General features: G+C 51.1%; 1 protein-coding gene across 3 annotated transcripts in view; it reads left to right on the top strand.

Moving 5' to 3' along the window:
* ZBTB7C (zinc finger and BTB domain containing 7C) overlaps positions 1-21,091 on the top strand; it is a 315,346-nt gene that overhangs the window by 44,075 nt on the left and 250,180 nt on the right. The window contains exons 1-2 of one of the 3 annotated variants that reach the window (XM_016148446.2): positions 246-1,244; positions 1,813-1,957. The exons of the other annotated variants lie outside the window; for them this stretch is intronic. The gene's annotated coding sequence lies outside the window, so the exon portion shown is untranslated. Of the gene's footprint in view, positions 1-245; positions 1,245-1,812; positions 1,958-21,091 lie in introns of those variants that run through there. 3 annotated transcript variants of the gene reach the window in all.

Genomic DNA, 21,091 nt, shown 5'->3' with positions numbered 1-21,091 from the left:
GTTTTGAGCTCTTTTCAATTGCCTTGGAGATGGAGCCAAAGGTCCCCTGAACTCCTGTTGCCTGGAGTTGTTTGGTTTGGTTCCTGTGGGGTATTTTCTTTAATAACGAGGTCCATCTTACAGCAGCAGCGGCATGAGTTCTGGGGGTGGGGGTGGGGGGTGGGGGCGTGTTTGGGTGGGCCTCACACTTTGTGGCTCCCTGACAGTAAATCAAAGTCCAAATTCCGACTCTGGGGATCCTCATGTTCTGTCTTCCTCTCGAATGGTAAAGTCCCTTCTCAATTGTGTTAATACTTCAAAGCCCAGCCTCCAGTAGAAATTCTCTCCTGATTGCTCTAGGCATCAAGAAAACACAAAAAAACACTACAGCAATAACAACCAGTGTTTCAGAGCCTAAATACCTTTCAGGCATGTTCTGAGCACTTTGCACGGACTAATTCCCTCAACCTCACACTCCCCTCTAGCATTAGTGTTAGCGTCCCCATTACTTTGACAAGGAGATTGAGGTAAAGAGAGATGAAATAACTTGTCCAAGAGCTGGAATGCACCTACAGTTAGTTTCAACCGGTTTACCTCTTGGTTTTCCTGTTTTGTGTGTGCACGTCACTGCTTCCGAACCAGGCAGTCGGCCCTCTGGGTGGGCGCCGCAGCCTTCTAGGTGCTGTGCTGGGCGACACAGCAGTGTCATGGTCACTACCTGTGGGTCGCGGAGCTCCACGTCTCATGAGAGGCCAGAGCGGGGCGCTGGTCTAGAGCAGGAGACAGGAAGTTTTCTCTCCTTCTCTTCGCGCCATGAGGCTGGTTTGGGGGCGGGAGGAGAGTTGACCTAGAACTTACCCTTGCTTCTTGCTTTAGGTAGAGAGTGTCAAGGCAACATGGTGATACAAGTGACAAGGCTTCTTCTACGGGGTGTGAAATTGTGGGTGTATGATTGCTGGGGGGACCCAGGTATGAGTCGAGGAGCACCCTGTGACCACGGGCGGAGGCGAGCTCGCTGGACAGGGTCCCGCCTTGGAAAATGAGAGAAGCTCACATGTGGGAAGGCCTGGGCCAGGGAGCAGGACCAGAGTCAGCATTCTGTCCAGGGGTTCCTCTCTGTGTTGGGATTCGTGCCCTCCAGTTGAGCTGTCTTTATTCCTCCATAAAGATGACCTTGGGGTAGATGTTTCACATCTTCGATACCGCATCTGTATCAAGGGGAGAAAGATGCAAACCCAGCTCGGCTGTGACGGAGCATTGGGAAGGTGAGATGGGAACGCGCCCACTGGGGGCAGGCACTTCGTGGCCGGGGCACTGGAATTGCATGACGAGAAGTAACTCCCCCTCTGGTTTTCTCCTGTTGCACTGGTGATGGGCTTGCGCGTTTGACCACACTTACGGCATCTGCCTGTGTGGCTTCTGTCTTCCCTCTCTCTGCTTGTGCCATGAGCCCTCCTGGGGGTGTATTTTCTTCCACATCAGGGTCCTGAGACCTCCTTGTACAGCCTCTCTGGACGCCTCCGATGCCCCTACCCCCAGAGGTTCTGATCCTATGGTCCTGCGTGCAGCCCGGGCTTGTTATTTCTTTAAAGGCGTCTCACAGGGTTCCAGTGTGCCCCTGGGCTGAGACTAACTTTCCATGGCACAGCACGGGGCATGAATAGAGAGAAGGGAAGAGTGAAATCTGTCAGAATCTCAAGGGCAGCATATGGACCTAGAAAAAAAAATGTAAAGCATGTTTAGCAGATGCTATGCTATGATTTAGGCCTGATACTGAGTGTATTTTGCAAAGTTAAATGACACTAAAGGAGTACTTTGGATTTTTATGTTTAGCAGAAGACTGTGCGTTGTTAGCGTGAGTGTGCTCTGGGATCTGAGAGTTGAGCCTGAGAGGCGGCGGGGGCAGCAGCAGCAGCAGCAACAGTCGTGGAGCCTGGAAGCCTGGATCCCAAGGCTAGCTCTGTCACTCACTTGCTCTGTGAGTCTGGGGAAACAACTCACCCTCTCTGAGCTCAGCTTCCATTTGTCACATGGGAGTATTTGCACCTGTCTCACAGAAGTAAGCTAAAACACTTCACGAAACCAAGACTTTTATACAAAAGAAAATATTGCATAAAAGCTGTGCACTCCATATTCTGTCAACTGCGACTCTCTGGACACCATTCCTTAGGAGTCGTGCCTCACACAGGGAGACCAGATGTCCCAAATTCCTGGGCTTTTGCCCAGGTTCATCCCACCATGTGCATTCCAGACCTCATCCACTCCTGGCACCACTGACTGGTCTTCTTCCCCCACCCCCACCTTCAAATTCCTTTGCCTGCCACTGGCTCCTTCCCCTCAAGACAGACACATGCTCCTCTCTCCCACAGTAAAAATAAAACACACCTGTGACCTTTGGGCCCCCTCTATCGTCCACCCTCCCCCCTTTGCCTTACGATCAGGATTCTGGGACATATAACTCACCCTCTTCTACCTTTACCCTGACAGAGGCCCCCAGTGATCATGGCCTCTAGCTGCTCTATCCTTTTCTACCTGGGTCTCTGCAGTGTGTGCCTTGCGGACCACTTCCTTTATGACACACTGTCCTTCCTTGGACTCTTTTACATCTTCTCTTCCCTTCTCACCCTCACCTCCACCTTTGGCTGATCACCTGATCACCTAGGGGGCCCCGCTTCTTAAATATTGCTCAAATATATAGGTTCTTCTCAGTGTCCAGCACCACTACCTTGGTTTGGTCCTTCATCTCTCACCTGGGCTATGAGTCCTGACCTCCCTCCCCTGGCTCCCTCTGCCCTTCAGGGTCAAGTTCAATACAAAGCCCTTTGTGCTCTGACTCCTGCTGCACCTCCAGGTTCATCTCTTCCAACCCTTCCTCTCACAGTTGCATTCATTCTTCAAGTCTGCTCATCAGCTCTCTGTCAGCTGGCCCTGGCAAGGCTGGCCTTCCTTTACCCCTTGTTGTGAGGTGGGACCACAAGACGAGTTCTGGCCAGTAGGTCGTGAATGGCATGCTGGGTTTTACTTCCAGCTGGAGCATCTAATCACCAGTGTGAGAATCTCCAGGACTGGCAGGACAGTTGGTGGCATTGGAGATAGTGGCTACTGCATAGGCCTGAAACCCTGAATTACACCATCAAGAACAGTCCACAACGCTTGGTTGTTATTACTGCAGCCTAATCTAGCCTATCCTGACTGGCATAGGAATTAGTTCAATGCCTACAAGAGTTGTGCTGTCTGACAAAAATGTCAACTATGTGTCATCGGTATAAGGCAAACATGAAAACGAAAAGGTTGGAGTATCAGCAGATATGTACCATGAGCATGAAATATACTTTTGTTGCCTTAGGCCACTGAGATTTCTGAGTTGTTTGTTACTAATAGCCGATCTAATTGATATGAGAGGTGGGTGGGACAAAATTTGAATGTCAATGAGACCTTTCTGGAGCTCCATGAGCATCTCAGCAGGTACCCTCAGCATCATTGGAGAAGGCCAGTCCGTGCCCCTCTCTGCCTGGGGCACCCTGTGAGGATTCCCTGGACCCTGTCACCCAGAGACTGAGCAAGCTTGTTTCCTCCTTGGAGATTTTCTTTGTCTCTGTTTCATTGTCACCTTTTCTATGTGTCAGCATCAGGGCTCTTGAGAGACAGAGGTGAAAAAGTGTGTGTGATCTGTGTCCCATTTCCCAGTTGTGTTTCTCCAGAGGTTGGTCTGAGCATAATTAACAAGAAGGTAAAGTTTATTCTTCTGACATTCCCCACCCTCCACCCAGCCTCTACCCCACATTGCTCTGGCCTCCTCCCTGGCCGTCTCTACCTGTTCTGCAGGTGGCTATTTCTTTCTCTCAGAATGTGTATGTTCCCCCACCACTTTGAGACAGATCTTGCAGTGTGTTTCAGTGACAGTCTGGTGATCTGGTAGGTTAATCTCAGCGTATGTGCTAAGGAAAAGTACAGTTGCTTGGGGGCAGGGAGCGGGTGTTGTTTATTCCTCAAACAGTGATTGAGCCTCCCCTGTGCCCAGCACTGAGCACAGTACCACTGTAGGGGGACTCACGACTAATGCCTGGTTCTGCCTCTAGACCTTTGCGGTTCAATGGGGGTGGAACAGAGTTGAATAGGAGGAGTGTTTAGAAGTGTTTCGTAGGGTGATGTGTGTTAGGAACTGTGCGTGGGATCTAGGCTGTGAGTGCTGTGGGGTCTGAAAGGGTGGAGAGATTGCTCAGTGGTCTGGGATGGTCAGAGAAAGCCAAGTCATTGTCTAGGGCTCCCTCAGTTTCCCCAGCTGTCAGATAAAGGAGAGTGGGCTCATTGATTGCTTTTTGACTGCCTGATGATAAGAATGACCTGGAAGACTTATTCAACATCAGGACTCCCATGTCCCTCCTAGAGATACCAATTCTGTGAGACTGGGGTGGGGCTGGGCACCTGGCTCTTTATTTCTTGTCTGGCTTCCCTTTCCCACTCTAGTTCCTCCCGCAGGAGCTGGGATGTAGCAGCTTTGGCCTGGGCAGGCTGTGAAAGGTGCGAGGGACTTGGAGGAGGGCCTGAGAGATGCCCAGCTCTGCATTGGAAAAGCACCTACTGTGGCTGGGGCAGGTCACTTGGAAGGGAGACAGGGGTGTTGTTAACCGCTAATCGGTTGCCAAATAATTTCTCCACCTAGTTAGCAGGACCAGGGGAAAGGCTGTTGAACAAGAGCGCCTTTTGGAGGAGAGTTGAAGGCAGTGTGGCTGCTCAGTGATTTGTGTTCAGCCTTGACATGATAATGCTTTGGGCTGCTGGGGAGGCTTTCTGAGTGCACTTTGTGATTCTCTAGAACAAACATGGGAATTGGGTCCCCACGAGAGATCAATGAAATGGGCAGCCTCAGTTGGGGCAGCTCCTTGCCTAGTTGGAAAACCCTGCTAATCAATTCAGCAAACTCAGCAAGGTACATCAAGGATGCTGTACCTTGAGGGTTCTTAGATTTCCTCTGCTTGCTAAAAAGGGTGCTGGGTCCACTCTACTGTCTGATCAAGAGGTCTGGGGAGGGGGCAAGACTTTGGATTTCTAACAGATGGCCAGGTGCTGTGTGGCTGCTGGTCCCAGAACCACACTTTGAAGGCCAATGCCAAATTCTCAGCCCTGTAGCCAAGGGGTAGGGCAGTTTTTACAGAATCAGGACCAGTCACTAACCCCAGGGCACTTCTACTCTAATTGGAACTTACTCCCACCCAGATCAAGAAAACAAGAGACAGTGAGTGTCAAAGTCCTGACATCAGCTGAAGATGAGAAGCACTAAGAAAATTGGGGACAGGGAGTGTGCAGTGTGTGTGTGTGTGTGTGGGGGGGTGCTCCCAAAGCAGAGGGGCTGTGGGGGTGGGCAGACTTGGATCACCATGCCATGCACTGCATGCCCATGGCCTAGGATAGGAGTGGTACCCCCGTAATTGTGCAGCACAGTGACTTCAGTGAATGAGAGGGCCCTGGGGCTGGGCCTGTGTGCAGGGGCACAGATTGGAAAGCCCAGAGTAGGCCTGGGGCACAGAGCAGAAGCAAGCCAGTGCCCCGTGGAGTTCCTAGTAGGGGCAGAAGGAGAGAAGGCTTTATCGGAGCCAGCCCATGGAAGGCCTGAAGTGCTCGGGTGAGGAGTTCAGACTTTATTCCATAGTGAACTGGGAACAAATCAACAGCAGTTTGGCTCCCCAAAGCAGACATCTGGAAATCGACTCTTTCAAGTTTTGAAAAACAGATTTTCAGCAGTAGCTCATGGCCTGTCCGTGTGACATGATATCAAGGCTGCGTGAGATTTCTCTGTTGTTCCCCCTCCACTCTTGAAATTTTACCGTTAGCGATTATATTCTTTTGTTCTAAATATTCCTGTCTTCAAGAGGCTTGTGTTATGAGCCAGCAATGCTCAAGAAGAAAAGTCCTGAATGTTAGCATGCTATGCTAGGCCACCTTAGAGGAGGTTTACAGGTCTGTCTCCTTTAAGGACCAATGGGCAGGGGACCTAGGCCAGGTAAACTGTGATAAACCTGGAGGCAGAGTGGGAAAGACTAGGTGTGGCAGATCATTGTTTCCCGTCAGAGAAGAAGCAGGAGACAGAGTAGGTGTAGGGAAAACCTTCTGAGACCTGTGCAATAAGGTTGTTCTTGGGATGGTGTGAGGCTGGAGTGGGGCCGGATGCCAATGGCGAAGAGGGCATCGGCGCACTTGGCCGGCTCACACTAGCTCAGCCCAAGCTCTTTGGTACTCCCTCCCCATCTCCCTTGCTTCCTGCGGAACACCGAGGGGAGTGTACCGCTACATTTCAGACATATTAGCCTTCTCCTCTCTCACTTAACTGGCTAGACGGACTGAAATTGGTGCTAGATTTGCAGTCAGGAAGCAGGAAATAGCCGCGTCTCTCAAGCCACGTTCCCAAGTCCGTCTGATACATACGCCGAGACTACCGAGTAGGAAGAAAAACTCTATTCTAATTTTATTTGGGGATGATGTGTTGACAAGGAGATTTCAGATGAGTCCATTTGCCAGGTGATTAATCACCTCTTTATTTTCCTGTTTCAAAGTAAATTTTTCCATATCAGAAGGTCTGTAAGTGGGAACAGTGTATGTAGTGCACATAAAGTTCCAACAGGAAACCGTTGTGACTAAAGTCATTAAGTGTGTTCATGTTGAGATGGGCTATGTCGGTCTAACATGCCTGTTCATGTGGGCCTTGTGGAAGGATGGAGTTTTGCCCACAGGTGTATTCCTGGGCAATCCTGCCCTCAGCGATGCTTTTGTGGAATGACGGTATCAGAGAAAATGGAATCTGCTCCCATTTGAGCATCTTTTGTTCCACATAATTCATCGAAGGGAAATTCGGAAGGTCCAGGAGGTGACCTGGAGCAGAGATAAACCCCTGGCCCAGGAGGTGACCTGGAGCAGAGATAAACCCCTGGCCCAGGAAGTGACCTGGAGCAGAGATAAACCCCTGGCCCAGGAGGTGACCTGGAGCAGAGATAAACCCCTTTTGGGGGAGGGAAAAAGAAGCGGCCCCATCTCATCCCTCCCACCCACACTGCGATGGGAAATGCAGGACGGCTTTTGAGCCCGAGCACTTCCGGGCCACGTGATGGCTGTGGGCGTGTCGTGCAACTATTTTGCTCCTCATCTATATGAATGTTGATCTGATATTATCCTGGGGTAACTTAGAAAACATGCCCAGAGCGACAGGAACCTAACAGTGCCTCTCAGTGCAGGCCAGCTCTGCCTTGCTCTCCCTTTGAGAAATGCCCAGAGTGAATCTTCCTGAAAACACCTAGATTAGGGTCATTAAGTGGTTTTAACATCAAAGATACATAGAAGCAGAGGAAATTGGGTGACAGGGACTCTCTCACAGTGGGTCTGAGGCTGGGCCCAGCCCGCAGCTGGGTGGGATTTATCGCCCACCTTCTCCCGCCAACCCCTCCCCAACAGCGCCGATTACGAAGAGCCTGGGGAAACTCATTCATCCGTCAACAAATTGAGGGAAGTGGTGGGATCGAAGAAGGAGGGTGGTTTTCGGCAGAGCCGTGGTTTGAGGCAATGCCGGACACATCTCGGTGTGGTAAAAGGGACCCTCCGTTTGGAGCTGGAACACCGGGACACCGCTATCGGCTCAGCGCCTTGCTATTTGTATGATTCTGGCCTTGAGCTCCCTGCACCTCAGTTCTTACATCTGTCAATTCCGCACGACTGTCCTTACCTATCTCCCAGCGTCGCTTTAAGGATCAGGAGGCACCGGATAGGAAGCTCTGTGCAGACGGGAAAACGTGGCAAAAGCAAAGGGTTGTTACTATAACTGTTTCTGTTTCTATATTGTTTTTAGGCTTCCAAAGAACTTTCCCATCTTTTCTCTTACTTAATATACAGCAGTTGATATGACTCTCATATACAGATGTCTAAGGCCGATGGCTTGCCCGCGGTTCCCCTGAGAACAAGGCGTGAGGTAAGCCTGGGCCCAGGCCTCCCAACACAGCGAGCACAGCTTTTCAGCTCACCTCCGATCTCGACATCACTTGTACATCACTTCTGCCTTTAACTTGCATCACTTCTGCTCCTCTCTAAAGTTCAGCTCTTACTTTGACACCCTCCAAGGCACATTTTCATCTCCTGGCACCTGGTACCCTGGGCCTGCCCCTGGGTTGCCCACTGCAATGCCTGCCCCCAACCCTTGATAGCATCCTGGGTCTAGATCTAACATTCCTACTCCTGTGCCCCACCTCTAGCTGGCTGAGGGGCTAAAGAGGACCATTGAATGACAGTGTGACTCCTCTTGGGGATAGGGACTTCTTGGAGCCAATCTTCCACTAAAAAGAGTGGCTCAAACAGTAGGTCTTTGGGGCCAGGGTAGCATTTTGGGACAAGGAGCCCTGTTGGAACGTCTTGGATGTCCCCAGGATCTATCACAGTGGTTGGTGCCCAGCAGGACTGCAAAGGCTTGGATAGGTTGTTGGGTGACACTATTAGGGCAGGTAACTATTCTGACTGCTCCTAGGACTCAGTTTCATTCATTCTCAGGCATTTCTTCAGGCATGGTGCTAGGTACTGCCCTCAGAGTGCTCACAGTCCAGTGGGTGCCAAGTCAGGTTGGACAGACAGGGTTACAGTTCCGGGTCAAAGGCACTCTAGGAATATACTGTAGAGACACCCACTGAATCTGTGCCTGTGGCTTTCTAGAAGAGGGGACCCTTGAACTGAACCTACAAGGACAAGCGGAGGTCAAACAGAGTGAGAAACGGAGCTGGGCAGGGGGCATAGCCCTCCAGTCCCTGCCCTTCTGTCCTGCCGGAGCCCCTCAGGCTCACTTGTGGGGACTTAGCACTCTGCTCTCCTCTCCCAGCCTCCTCCATGCTCTGCCAGAGAGAAGTCTTCCCGGGGCTAGGATTCTGGGTCCGGCGCCCAGCCTGAGCTTGCCCTGATGCCGAAGCGGGGCCAGGCCAGTCTGGTGGGGGCAACGGGCTCTTTTTGGGCTCCCCAGGCCTGGCAACTGCTGCTGGGAAATCTTAATCAATCACTCCAATCAAAGGTTTCATGTCTTCCGGAATAAGTGATTTAACTTATCTTTTAGATCGCAATTGACTTCAGCACATAAAAGGCTCATTCAGTTTGAAGCAACATCTCCACCAGGAATGGATTAAGAGCAAGAAAATGGTTCTTTCTTAACGCGGGCGCAGCTGGGACTTTGGAAACCCAAAATCACTTGTAATCTCCTCTTGGAGCACATCAATGCTGAGAGGCCCTGTTTTAGACGGCAGTAATGTGCTCTCCCCGCTGGGGAAACCTGTTGGCTCCCAACCCGGCGGGATGTCTGTGCCGTAGGAGCAGCTTGGCTGGTGGAGATGCACAAAGCCGCTGCTCTTTTCAATCTTTTGAACTTGGGCCCCTCCTTTGCTGGCTGCTGGCTTCTGGCTACATCCTCCCCTCCAGTCCCTGCCCCCATCACCAGTAAAAGTATAGGGATTGTGAGCAGTGGTGACCCCCGAGGGCTTCCTGAGTCCGTTCCTGAAATGAGTACTATGGAGGACATCGAGGAGACAGGAACGACAGCTTCCCAGCCAAAACGAGCTCACACGTCACTCCGGTCCAAGGCTTGAGGAGGGAGTGTGTGTGTAAACTGGTTCAGCTCTGTGTACGGCAATTCAACAGTGGCTGAGAAATTTTCATGTAGAAGTGCTTTGACCCGGGAGTTCCACTTCTATGAATTTATCCTGCAGATCCAGGCACGTATAGGAAAGGGCATATAGAAAAAGTTGTTCACTGCAGTGCTGTTTATAAGAGCAAAAGATAAGCAACAACATAAATGTCCATCAGCAGGAGACTGGATTAACCAGTTATAGTGCAGCCATCCAGTGAAATAGTATACAGTCGTGAAAAAGATCAAGGATGCTTTTATAATACTGATCTGGGATGATCTCAAAGGTACTGTGATAAAAGCAAGATACATAACAGTATAATGGTATGGTACCACTTGTGTAAAAAAGGGTAAAAATAATACATATTGCTGTTTATTTATATAGGCATAAGGTCTTGTGGGATAGAAACACAAGGAAATATTAATGAGGGGGGCGCTGAGAAATGGGTACAGGGACAGGTGACAGGGATGGGAGGGAAATTCTTCATTCTATAGCCTGTTGTACCATTTGAATTTTGAACAATATGAATATATTTCCTATGAGTGGTAGGCAGAAAATGCTGTCCCATCCCCGGAAGATGTCCACGCCTTAATCCTCAGAACTTGTAAATACATTGCTTTACATTGCACAAGGGGCTTTGCAGACGTGACTAAGTTTATAGGCCTTGAGATGGGGAGAGGATCCTGGATTAGCCAGGTGGACCAGTCGAATCACTTGAATCCTCAAGAGCAGAGAACCCTTCCTAGCTATGGTCAGAGAGGGAGACACGACCGTGGAAGAATAGATCAAGAGATGCTGTGTTGTTGGCTTCGAAGATGGAGGAAGGGACCCACGAGCCAAGGAGTGTAGGCAGCCTCCAAGCTTGAGAAGGCAAAGGAATGGATTCTCCCTTACAGTCTCCAGGAAGGAACACAGCCCAGCTGACATCTGTGTTGGACTTGTGACCTACAGAACTGTAATTTGACAAAACTTGGCTCGTTTAAGCCACGAAGTCTGTGGTGATTTGTCGCAGCAGTCATAGAAAACTAATATGTAAAACAATAAATAAAGAAAACGATTTCTGAGAGAAGCTCACAGTCTAGTTAGAGTGAGACTCACAGCATATGCACAGAGGAAACAGACCGTGGCTTTTCACTGCAGTGCTGTGGTGCGCTGGCTAAGTGCTGTGGAACCCGGCTCACTGCTTAAAGGACTTCTGGGGTGTCCAGTATGGCCAAGTACTGCGCTATGTACAGAGACCACAAAATTGGATAAGCATGGCCCCCGTCCTAGCAGGGCTTTGCGGCAAGTTTTGCAGTGTCTCTCTCGGGCAGTATGTGTGCACTGTGTCCTCCACATCAATTTCCTGTTGGACGTGGCATTTCTAGGTCCTTTGCCATCTTGGGCCCTGATGGGTTGGACTCTCTCATTCCACTGCTTGCAGCCAGTCAGCCTCGACTACCTCCAGGGCTAGAGAACCCACAACCTCTTGAGAAGCTTAGTTCGGCTCCTAAAGCACTTGGCGTGGAGCCCTTCATTTAGGCATCACTCAAGGATGGGGTGACGCTGGGCTTCTGCTTTAGGAGGCGTGTGTCCCACCTCCCCTCATGAAGCCTCATGCTCTCATACGTAGAGGTCCATTGTATCGTTTTTTGTCGTCCACCCATCATCTTGACAGAACCTGCATATAATAGAGACTCACTGAAAACCCTTTGAACGGAAGCGTGTATGCAGCTCCTGCTGTTTGCACGGGCCGGTGCCAGGTGGGCATTACGAAGGATGCAAGAAATAAAAAAAGATGGAGACTTGGCGTCTGAGCCTAGTGATAAAGAAAGAAACTACCATTGTTCTCCTCTGCCATTTCCTTTCTCCATGGCCATTTTATATAGAAAATTAAGGGGAAAATGATTTCCTCCTTTTGTCCTCCCTCCCCTATCACGTATTGTCAGGATGCTGTGACTTTTTGATTAGAAGGAGCCATCAAACTGCTAATAGGTGCTCCTCAAGTCCTGCCAGCCACCCATCAGCCAGCACCACCCCCAGAGCGGCATTGGAAGCCCCCCCAGCCCCAGCTGCTTCCCTCTGTCTCCCTTCTCCTCCCTGCCCCCAGCTTCCAGTGTCCCCTGATCCATCTCTCAGGGCGTCCTCTCCCATTCAAATATATCGTGTGTGTCTGAGCAGAGGTGGCAGCATGCACAAACAGGTGACGCGTGTGCATGCTGTAACTCTTGGAAACTAGCCCTGCTGGCACCATCTCGGCCTCTACAGGAGACTTGGAGCAAGGGTTTTCATGCAGAGAGACAGCAGGGTCCACTCAAACAAAGCAGCCAGGAGCCACTGTCCTTGTCCCACCCCGTGAGGATCCTTAGGTCTGCAAGGAAATGTGTGGCCAAGGGAACAGGCATGTTTAGAAATCACGTAGCTGAGGATTTGAATCCAGATTCCTCCTTTATGACCTTGGGTGCTTACCCTTCCTAAGACTCAGTTTACTCATCTGTAAAAGCAGGAGCTGGACTCGGACCTCGGATGATACCAGGGATGTGTAGAGCTGGGGTTGAATGCTAAACCTGAGCTTGCCTTCTGGTCTAGCCCCTGTGATAATGTCAGCTCCCATAGTGTATAAGCCCCTCAGGGAAAACCAGACAGCAAAGCAGAAACAGGTGCCCGTTCAGGGCTGCAGTGGCTGTGATAACTGGTTCGACTTATCCCTGGGAAAAGCCTGGCTCTTGGTGATTGTTATTATTTTGCAAGGTTCATGCTATTTTACAGTCTTGGCTCATTTCTTTGCTGCTAGACTCAGCAGGGATGCAGGTTTGCAGAGGCCCCTTCTTGACAGCCCCCGGGTGAAATCTCGGGTCCAGTTCATTTGTCAGGCGGGACCAGTAAACCCGCCAGCGCACTCACATGCCCTCGCGGCCTCCTCAACTGCCTTCCCTGCCCGGTTATCCATCACTCACCTTCCTTCCTCAGCAGCCTCCCACACCCGCCTCCCGGGCCTCCTCTGCCCCATTTCTTGCCCTTTTTCTTGCTGACTTCAGCATTTCGCAAACCATCTCCCACCTCGGTCTCAAAGTGGCTTTACTCTTTCATCTCCGGGAGCTTCCCCTTCCTATAGTTGGCAGCCCGGCCTTGCCATAAAGGCCACCTTTCAGAGCTGACCCCTCCTAGCCTGAAAACTCAGAAGTTCTCTTTTCCTACTGCAAGGTCCAGGCCCCCTGTTGGTGTCCTGCAGAGAATTAGTGAGGTGGTGGGCTCCAGCAGGCACGGATCAGGAGGTTCACGGGTTCTAGGGCGATGTGGAGGGTTGGTGATAAAGCAGAGTTGACCAGGTCAGGTAGGAAAAAAGGCTGCTGGACGCTTGCCATGCAAAGGGGGCAGTAAGAGCTTGTTGGTGGGAGCTGGCTCCACCTGGTATGGAGGGGCAAAGGCGGAGGGGTTGAGGTTTCACACTGCCTTTCGGGGAGAGGAAAGTGGGGGACACAAATTGCTCTACCAGATGTTTTGGTCCAGGGATGAGCCTGTCTCAGGCCTAGTGCCTCTGGGTGGCTTCCTTGTGAGAGCAGGGGGAAAGAAAGCCTAATTTGGGAACTGTAGCGTCTCTTAGGGGAAGAAGCCAGACAGGGACATACTGAAACGTGGGGAATCAGTTTGCAGAAAGGAGCGACACCAGGAATGTATAGAGCCGGAGTTAAATTCTGAATGTGAGCCTGCCTTCTCCAGCCCATGTGCTAATATCAGCAACTTGGACTGTCTCTACACTCTCCCTCTGGGAAAACTAGCAAGTGAGGCAGAAATAAGTGCCAGTTCAGGTGAGGGGTCAAGACACAGAGACTTCACTTATCCAGTGGTCAGCCTAATATCACCTCTCTTATCTAGAACACAGATCTCAAAGTGAGGGAGAAGTGCCTCCGATCATGGCTGAGGACATAGCTCCCTACTCCTAAGGTTACCCCTTTCCCCGACCCTTACTCAGAGCCCCATCCATGGTTGCCGGGCCATTACATTAGAAGCAGGGGAAGCTTCTTTAGGCAGGTACACCCAAACAGGTAGATAACCTCTGGGTGCTTCACTGTGGGGAGGGGCAGATAGAAGAGGAGAGAAACCAGGGTAGTAGACACAAATCCCCCGACATAGCGGAGAGCCTCGTAGAGATACCAGAGGGCCATCAAGACAAAGTTACATCATGTTCAGCACCTCAGCCACTGCAGCAAACAAAGCCAACAGGTTTTATTTTTCTTTCTTTTTTTCTTTTCTTTCTTTTTTTTTTTTTTTTTTTTTTTGAACAGTGTTTCGTAAAACCAAGTTTGGGAGAGATGTACACGAACAAATTTTAGGTTTTATATCCTTTGCCACAAGAGGAAGAGAAATATGTAAACATTAAAATATATATATACATCGTGCAATAAGGTTAAAACAAAACACATTGTGTTGCTTGAAGGGCAATGTTTAGTTGTCTACAAAATCCTTGTCTGTGACATACCTCATCTGTATGGCTAGATGCATGCTTATTCCTGATAGCGTCATAGAGTGTTAAGACTGAAAGAGACCATGAGATTCCATAAACCCACTGAAAATTTTTTATAGATGATGCACTCAAGGTTCAGAGATATGAAGGGACTTGCCCAAGGTTCCACAACCAGACGGTGGCAGAATGGGGCCTCGGAACTTGATTCACCAGAGTCCAGATCTGGGCTGGGGCGCAGGCCTGGGCTCAGACACTGTGCCCCTGGCAGGAGCATCCAGACCGGGCCTGGGATCCCCTTCAGCCTCCCAGAGGTCTGTGCCAAGGCCTAGATGGGAGATGGGGCGGGGGCGGGGGGCAGGTGTTCCTGAAACATCTGCCCAAGAACAAGTTGAAGAGTCCCTGCCTGGAATGGGATGGGGTTCTGATGAGGGGGTGGGCAGGAGAGCTGACCTGAAACACACACAGGCTGTCCTGGGGGCAGGGAGTTAGGAGAGGTGTGAACGTGCCCGATACATAGGCGAGCCATAGACGCCCCCTGGCCAGAGTGCTTTGACACCCGTTCTAGAACAGTCTACCTCTGGGCCTGTCAGGAACTGGCTGAAAAGGCAGCTTACATCCCTAAAATTGGAAACAAAGAAGAAAATGAGAAGCACTCTTTGTCCTCTTGCGGTAACCAGCTCCTAGAGTTTGATTTTTGCTTTTTATTTACTGCAAGAGAGGCTGAGAGGGCTCCAAACCCAGCCTGTCCAGAGCAAGCCTGTGGCAGCTTCTTACTGAACATCTACCCACAGACTTCCTATTTCTACTCTTAATAACCACAAGCTCGGGGTTACCAGGGTCTCCTTGTTGCTATAGTGAGAGGTGACAGTGCCAACCTTCCAAAGCACTGGACCTTTTGCTCAGAGAAAAAGCAGAATCTGGGTTGCTTTATATTTGGGTTTGACTGAGGAAATTTAATGTACCATTTTTCAGCTCTTACAGCAATTGCAGTTTGTGCTCAAAATGCATCAGACCTCCATATCACAGAATAGCTGACGATTTGGGGAAGTGGGCATCTGAGAGTACATAGAAGATAAATTTTAAATTACAAAAATGATAAAATGTCATTAAGAACAGCAAGAAAATGACAAATAAATTAAAATCCATGTGCTTACATTACCATAACACCACCTTCATGGTCCTGAGCCGAGCCCTTCTGTCAGCTTTCTTAAATGTGCACTTGGCAGATTTGAAGACTAGCGTGTGTATGATTGGTAGTCTGCTTTTTCAGTGATTGTGTTGTAAGCATCTTTCTAGGTTGCTGCATTACCTCAATAAACCTTATTTTTATTGGCGGGGTAATGTCACGTCATTTTATAAAACATTCTCCTACCTTGCCTCCTCAGTGTCTCTTGAATGCACTTTGTCTCCATCATGCCCTCTCTGTCAAAATTCTACTCTTCCTCTGATTTGGACAGCTGGCCTACCTTGTCCCTGTCCCCATCCCCATGCGCACGCACACACACACACAGACACACACACACAGCGTGCCAGGACTTCCTTCACCCGAGGCTTTGCTAGCCAAAGGATGGTCCCAGACCAGTGGCATGGGCACCCCCTGGGAACTTGTTAGAAATGCAGAATCATAGACCCCACTTGGGACCTACTGTATCAGAATCTGCATCTGTATTTTGACAAGATTCTCAGGTGATTCATAAGCACATTAGAGCTTGGAGCACTGATCTGAAACACACCTCCCAATGGCTCCAGGATAGAATCAACACTCCTGGCCAGGTGTGCAACCTGCCGAATGGAGACCAAATGGCGAGGGGGCAGGGGGAGAATAAGGATGGGCGGCTGTGGGCCAGGGACCTTAGAGAGGTGGGGGGGGGGAGGGGGAGGCCTGTGGAGGAAGTTCTAAGAGTGAAATCTATGGAAGACGTACATGGAAAACCAAGGGTCCCGTTGGCTAGTAGGGGCAGGGGTGTGGGCTGCAGCACAACCACCAGCCCCCACTCACTCCTGCTTTACAGGTGAAGAAGCTGAGGCACAGAGAAATTCAGTTGCTTGCCTAAGGTCACAAGCCAACAGAAGGTAGAGCTGGGGCACATCCCTGATCCCAGAGCCCACACTCTTAACCGCCCTGCAATGCAGCGTAGGGTAAGTGGCAGGGGGGAGAAAAGAATGGAAAGATGTTAAGCTCCTACAGCAAGCTGGGTACCTTTTCACTGTATTGCACAGAATATTAACGACAGCCTTTGGATGTGGATATTTTACCCCATTTCCAGTTGAGGTGGCTGACTTGCACCAGGGATAAGCTGTTACCCGAGTCCACATAGTTACTAACAGCTGGAATCAGGATTTCAACCCAGGACATTTGGGGTACTGGGGTGGTGCTCTTTCTACCTCGCACATTTCATCGGCAAGGTGTGGAGTCAGTCTCTGCTCTTAGAACAGTCTCTCTCCTCCCTCCCTGCTTCCTGCCACTGAAACCCTGCTTCTGCCCTGGGGCATATGCCCCTCGCCTGTGAACAGTGAAGGGAAACACAGGACAAGCCTCAAGTGTTTCCCTTCAGTTCGTAACATTGTGAAATGCTGGAATAAGAAGGTACCTGGTTTACCATCTAATCCAGCTGCCTCATTTCACAAGTGTGGAGACTGAAGCCCAGAGAGCTCCAGTGACTTATCTGAGCTCACACAGCCAGCTAGTTACAGAGTGGAAACTCTGACTCTGGATTCACGGCTCCTTTCCTGACTCTGGGCTGGGTGTGTACCTGGTGCCCTGGGAGCCGGGGGGCCAGTGCCCCGTCAGGCCAGCCAGCACTGGGCTGTCGGGTGGCCAGTTCAGCCACGACCGTAGGCTGGAGGATGCAATGGCTGAACCTCCATTTTACAAAACAAACTAATAAAGATAATGTCTGCTTGTTGTTAAAAACCCAAGCAGTGTAGAAGTGTGCCCGTAAACTCTTGAAAGCCCCGGCTCCCGGCCCTCCGCAGCCCACTCCCCAGGGGTAACCACTTAGTGCTGTCTCCGATGGTTCCTTAATTTTCCTGCCAGCCGTTGGGTTCTGTAGGATCTATGCCACAGCAAGGCTATTTTTAACAAGCATCCCAGGCTTCAGGGGGTTGAGGAGAGGGGAAGAAAAAAATATTCCATTTGCGTATTTTTAATCTGCGCACATTTGAGCAGGCAGTGGCTTTCCTGTCCACGCTGCCGAGGGTTTCAGGCAATTGATTAGACTTTCTGGGTGCAGGGTAATCCTTTCTCTTCCCCTAACGAGGCTGGAAGGCCAGGGAGGGGTTCAGGCGATGTTTTCGGGGCTGATGGCTGTCTCCGCTGGCTGCCTCCTAATCCTGCCTGCCCCTAGCCCTCACCCTCCCTGCGGCAGCTCAGCGTCGAAAATCCTGGCTGGGTCTCTCAGGGCAGAGGAGGCCTGGGAACCTGACTCTTTGTGCCAGGCTCATATTTAGCAATGTCTCCAGCCAGAGGTTGGCGTCTGTCCCGCTTGGGCTCCGGGCAGGGGGTGCAGTCACATGTTCTGCCTTCGAGTGGGCAGATTCTGAGTGGGCAGCAGCCTGCTTTGAATATAAACACACTCCTTTTATGCCGCGGCGCTGGCATCTGAGCCTGTGCTCCGGGTTCTGGGTGAGGGTGAGTGTGGTAGCCGGATGGGTGACAGGGAGAGGGAAGAAAGATGTCACAAGGCTCAAACTGGTGGTGGAGGAGGGTTCCCAGCTCCCTGCCCCCCAGCTGCAGTTCCTATCTGTTTTCCTTCTTCAGGTGCCCAGAGTGCTGTCCCTGCCTGAGTGGGGGGCCTGCAGCCCCACAGGGGGCTGGGCAGTACCCTGATCTGGACTGTCCTGTTCTTTCTGCCTCGCAAGTTCCCCAGTCTGTTCAGGGACGACCCTGGGAGGCAGTGTGGAGTGGGACAGGACCAGGCCCGGATGGGGAGCCGCCTGCGGCAGGGTCTTGTTCCATTCCTCCCTGTCTGTAGCCAACCCCTCAACCTCTCCAGGTTGCACCTGCGAGATGTGGCCCCAGATGACGCCATCCCCGAAGGCTCCGACAGCACACGCTCTACACTTCCTCGCTCGCCCTGCTTTCTTTCCCACGATTGTGCACAATGACAGGCGAATTAGACTAACTGGTCTCAGCCTTAAATGGTAGCCTCCTGGATAACAAACATTATGCCTTAGCCCTGTAAAAACTCTCTTTTCTTTATAAAACAATTTTTTTTTTTAAGAAGGGGAATTCTGGTTCATTTATTCATGCCACAGATATTTAATGAGCACCCGCAAAGTACAGGCCCTGAGCTGTCACCGGCCCCATAGAAGCTCTCCTTACACTGAACCTCTCCGCCCCTCCGCAGGCCTTCCCTGGGGACCCAAGGGGCTTGCTCACCAAATTCAGCTCCCTGGAGAGGAGCCTGCCTTCCTGCAGCCGAATCTTTAGAGAGAATCCAAATGCGGCAACAGGACTTCTCTCCTACGGCCTGATGCCAAGCGGCTACCAAGTCCTCAAGCCCCTGGCAGCCCCCATTTCTCCCTCCCCATCCTTCCCTCCTCTCCCAATATCTCAGGGGAAGAAAGCTCTAAGCAGTGGTCAAGAAAGCTGAATAGATATTTTCTTTGTATCTCCTGGGAGCACCACGGTAAATACACAATAACTGAATGAATGAATGAATGAATGAATGAATGGACTGATGAATAAGCAAATGAGTGAATGAGGGAAGGAACAAATGGAAACTTAGTCCCCGCCCCAAAGGAAGTTAAAATTCAGAGGAAAAGAACCAGGCTTGTAGAATGGTGGCACTGTGGGACTGAAGGGGGCCCCAGGGATCGGACTCACCTCCTCCTTTTGTAGGAAAGGAAATGCAGGCTCGGAGGCAGGAGGGGCTGTGGGTGCGATGCCTGCAGCAGACCGCGGAGGTCAGAGGATGGTGACGTGGCCCCGGGTGAGCGAGATCCGGAACCCGACGCAGGGCTGCCCTACTTTTCCTCTGCTGCTGCCCTAAGTGTCCCTCGTCCTTGGGAAAAATTGCCTTTTCATATGGTTGGGAGTGGACAGCGCAATTTTTCTTCGAGGGTTAATTGTTTTGCTGACAGCACAGATAATTAGGAATGAGCACCCCGGAGTGAGGGCGACAGCACCATCTGCCGTGAATATGTTTCAACCCCACCTTGCAGGGGGGCCTGTCTTTACCCCCCTCCCCCGCCCCCAGCAACAATTCATGTGCTCTAGAGGTTCGCGTCAGGGGCTGCAGCCACCAGGTGACCGAGCCGCCGGTGGGAGGGTCTGGTGACTGGCTTCTAAAGGGTGCAGCTTGTTCTCCCCCTCTAGTTGGCATCCAGTGCGTGTAGTAGGGCTCACCAGGAGCTCCAAGGCTGAAGGAGACCCCGTCGGGGTGCCTGGGACACAGAGCACTGGCACCAAGCGGACACCTTTCTGTTCTTCCTGCGGCCTGATGTCTCGAGGTCTGATCCTCTGTTGACTGGAGGTGGGTGTGTGGGTCTGCACTGAGCTCTGCGAACTGCCGCTGGTGTTTGGGTAATTTTCCTGCCTACCTGTCCTGGGTATCCTGGGTTTCCTGGCCTTTGGCCTGTGCTGCTTGTTCTGGAAGGAGCTTGGCCCTGCCTTCCATTGCCAGGTAGGAATTTCCTAGGCCGTGGCTTCCTCCGTGTCAGTAGGAGCAGAGCAGCTTTGGAATCAAGCAGAGAAACCCATTGTCAGCAGCAGCCAGGATCTTTCCTCATAGGAGTGGAAGTGTGTGTGTGTGTGTGTGTGTGTGTGTGTGTGTGTGTGTATGTGTGTGTGTGTGTTAAGGAATATATCACATATACAAAAGAGCACTGACATGTATATATGCTTGGTAATAATAATTGCTCTGTTCTTTCAAAGGGGCTTCGAAACCCCAGTGCTGCTTGGCCCAGAAATGCCTCAGAGAACAGAATTATAGGGAGCCAGGTTGCCCAAGAGGCTCAGGGTCAGCATAGCCACCCCACCCCCCAAAGCTGTGGCTATTTTATCACAGCCAATTTCCTCTTTGCCTGGGCTGCTCCTGGTAACTGGGAGCCTCCACATCCTTGTCTTCCCTATGTATCACTCTGTTATTTCTCTGCTTTCTCCTCCTAGACCCGCCTATCCGGGCAGAAAGCAAAGGTGTGATTGTTCTTAACCTCTCTGTGCTTCTGTTTCCGTATCTTTAAAATATCCCTTTACATTGCTGATGTGAAACCAAATGGGTCCAATGGATGCAAAAGCAGCTTGAAGAGTCTAAACTATTCTCTGTGTCGTAAGACATTGTCCTCATCGTGATTACAAAATCCACGGGACCTTATGTCTTTGCCTTCGTTTGCCACCCCCAGTCCCTTTCCATGGCACTTCCTTTTATCTGCAAGGCTGGGTGCCCTGGCGGATACTCTCCACCTGCCACAGTCCCTTCTCATCAGCGGGTTCACTGAGGCTTAGAGGAGTCTAAGTTTGGGGCAGAGCTCATGGTCACAGCCACCTGGACAGCTGGAGCCCTCTGCCTCCGCCCTATTTGTCGGAAGTCATGCCTGCTCAGAGGTGCAGGGCTACGGCTGGTGTGGACCCATCTCCAGAGATGAGCAGATCTCCGTACTAGGTCAGGGCTGCTTCTAGCTGGAGCCCCTCACCACCAGCCCCCTACCACCCTGGCGCGCAAGCTTTGGTTTTGGCTGTGAAATGTGGTCACTCAGTGGGTCCAGTGTCTGTGTCCCTCACCTAGGGAGGTCTACATCTCCACCCTTGTCTCTTTGTCTGAGCAAAGGGCTGTGAAAGGAGGCTTACCATTGGCCACAGGTGGGTGGCCTTCCTGGAGCCCCCAAACCACAGCACACCGGAAGCCTTGTTCCAGGGACCTGGGCTACAACAGTTCAGGACTTTACTCCTTGGTAGACACATTCTTGTTCTTTGGAGGTGGGGCACTCAGGTCCTTTGTCTTTCCTGGGCAGCGAGGTTCTGTTGGTGGGTATGAGCCAAACTCTGAATGATACGTAGGATGAGTGACTGAAGGTGGGTCTTTCG

The sequence above is a fragment of the Rousettus aegyptiacus genome, unplaced genomic scaffold (genome assembly GCF_014176215.1).
Source record: "Rousettus aegyptiacus isolate mRouAeg1 unplaced genomic scaffold, mRouAeg1.p scaffold_m13_p_12, whole genome shotgun sequence".
Lineage (NCBI taxonomy): Eukaryota > Metazoa > Chordata > Mammalia > Chiroptera > Pteropodidae > Rousettus > Rousettus aegyptiacus.
The sequence above is the reverse complement of the archived record's forward strand: the minus strand, read 5'-3'. Positions and strand labels throughout refer to the sequence as shown.